Genomic DNA, 2648 nt, shown 5'->3' on the forward strand with positions numbered 1-2648 from the left:
AACAAAATTGCATCCTTGGCTCTCGAGCCACTATCTGAGGCCCTCGTGGTTGAGGAGTTAACCACTCTGCGGTCCATAGTGGACAAAGACGATGCAATCCTCAATAAGAGGCCCACGTCCACTTCTTCCAAACCACCAGACGAAATAGTTAAATTTCAAGTTCATCCGACGGATCCTACCAAGACAGCCTCCATCGGAGCACATCTGGATCCGACGGTCGAGATCACCTTGCGAGCGTTCCTACGTGAAAATTGGGACATACTTTCCTGGCATCCTTCGAATATGCCATGAATCCCATGAAGACTGGCCGAACATAGCCTCAACATACTAAAGGACTTCAAACCAGTCAAGCAAATGCTGCGACAATTTTCTGAATCCAAACGACAAGCTATGGGGGAGGAGCTAGCCAAGTTACTTGAAGTCGGCCAAACGATGGGGAAGATGGCTCCTCTCCCACCTCTCCCCTCTCCCACAAAAAATGGCGACCTCTAGCCTAGATCGATGGAGGGTCTTCTACATTGGGATTTCTCCCCTGGCCAAGCGGTGGAGACACAGGTGCGCAAAAGGTTTGGTTCTACCGTCCATTTCTCCCCCATTGGAGGTGCAAAGGAGTTCTTCCTAGTGGTGGCTTTCTCTTCTGCCTCCTTCCCCCTTTCAATTGAATCGGTGGGTCTTGCTCTACAATGTTGCATTGGTGGATCCTCTTTGGGTTCCAAGGTCAAACATCTTGTTGATCGGCATTTTCGTTTCTCTGTGGCCTCAAACAAAGTTGGTCATTTCATTTATGGTCTTAAGGATCGGGTCTGGCCAGATTTTGTTCGTCACTTCAATCTCTATAGACACAATGCTTGGTTTAACACTCATTCTGATCAAAGTTGGCATTCTGACCAAGAACTTACTAAGGTGGTTTTACGTTCTCCAATGGCTATCAAGACAAGGTTTAACTTTCTGTCTAGTGATGATCATCAACACAATAATTCTGCCAAGGAACTTGCACATTTTGGTTTTTCTCCTCCTCGGTCAAGTAATGTTGTTGCACATGATTCAAACATTCAAGAGGATCATACTCTGGTTCATACCGAAAAGATTGTTTTGGGTAGTTTCCAATCGTACATATCCATGCATAACAAAGGCAATAATTCTATCCGTCTTGGCAACTTCCATTTAGTCATTAAACCTGATAATCAAGAGCATCAATCTACATTTATTGGCAATAATTATCGGTCCTCTTATTGGGATTCCATTCCAACCTTTATTCTCCTCCACATTATGGATTTCCGACAGGCGGGATATGATGACTCGCAAATTGCAAAAATTTGGGCCTTGGACTCAGTCCCGTCTGCAGATATCCATGCAAGCAATTGGGCCACCTTGGCCCACATTGTACAATCCAGGCTAATGAAAACCAGCCAGCCAGGTAAATCCCATTGAGCCCAATCCGGACCGTTTGCCTTCTGAGAACAGCTCAAGTAATTTAAAGCAAAGATGTTCATGCATTATTTGCTCCTCTATGGGTCACTTCTCGGATTTCTGCCCTTCCAAATTATTTTGCCAATATTGCCACCTTTTAGGTCACTTACCTGATGACTGTGGAAATGCTGATTGTACCTATCTGTGGTGGCAACCCAAAGAGATTTCCAAGGAGATTTCCTTTCAGGATGATGTATTTTTAGGCAAAAATAGAGTCCAGGATTGTATTCCTAAGCGTGTGCCTCTAGCAAAACAATCTGATGCCTCATGTGTTATCAACTCAGCGTCACATCAGAATCAGATATCCACTTGCCATAGCTCATTGATTACCTTCCCTGACCGCAATAAAAAGGCAAAGGAATTTACAGCCATCCGATGCAGCATCTGTGGCCGGTATGGACACCTGGCACATTCCTGTTGGAAGGGGAGAGAGGCGCATAGACTAATATGGAAGCCTAAAACAATCACCGTCGCTGCTATGCATTCCACTTCCCCTTCTCTGCCTGCCTCGAGAGCTCCTCCTGCAGCAATGGCGAACTACCCTATCAACATAATCCCCTACATCCCTACGGGGATGACCATCGAGCTCGGGCCGGCCAATCGGATTGTCCGCAGCGACATGGCGGTGCATCCGGTCCCTCCCCTCAACCACGACTTTCTTGCCATTGCCGAGGTGAACCGCCATGTCCCATTCCACCACAAGGCTGCTCTGAGGCAGGTAATCACTGGTCTGCTGCATGAATCCAACTTTGCTCTGACTGAAATAGATGATCACCCATTAGGCATTGCTATATATGGATTTCCTAGCCCGCTGATGCGTGACAATGTGGTGGGTACTACCTTTGAGATTGATGCTGAGGAGGAAGGGGATATGAACACTGTAGTTTCCTTTGTTCCGCATGATGAGGCACTCAATATGAAGCTCACTAGTTATGGACCGGATGTTTGGATTCTCTACATTGGTTTTCCGCCAGATAACCAAACATATCATTACCTGCATAGATCTGTTGATGGTTTTGGTAGTCTGACACATTGGCACAATCCAAGAGGAGATAGAAAGCTTGTTCTCATTCATGTTACAGTCATACATCTAAGACTGGTGCCAAAGAGCTTGGTTATCCGCCAACTTGGGGGAAATCACCATTGCTAGACAGTTTGTGTCACAATGCTGCATAGTT

Source organism: Triticum aestivum, chromosome 5A, assembly GCF_018294505.1.
Source record: "Triticum aestivum cultivar Chinese Spring chromosome 5A, IWGSC CS RefSeq v2.1, whole genome shotgun sequence".
Lineage (NCBI taxonomy): Eukaryota > Viridiplantae > Streptophyta > Magnoliopsida > Poales > Poaceae > Triticum > Triticum aestivum.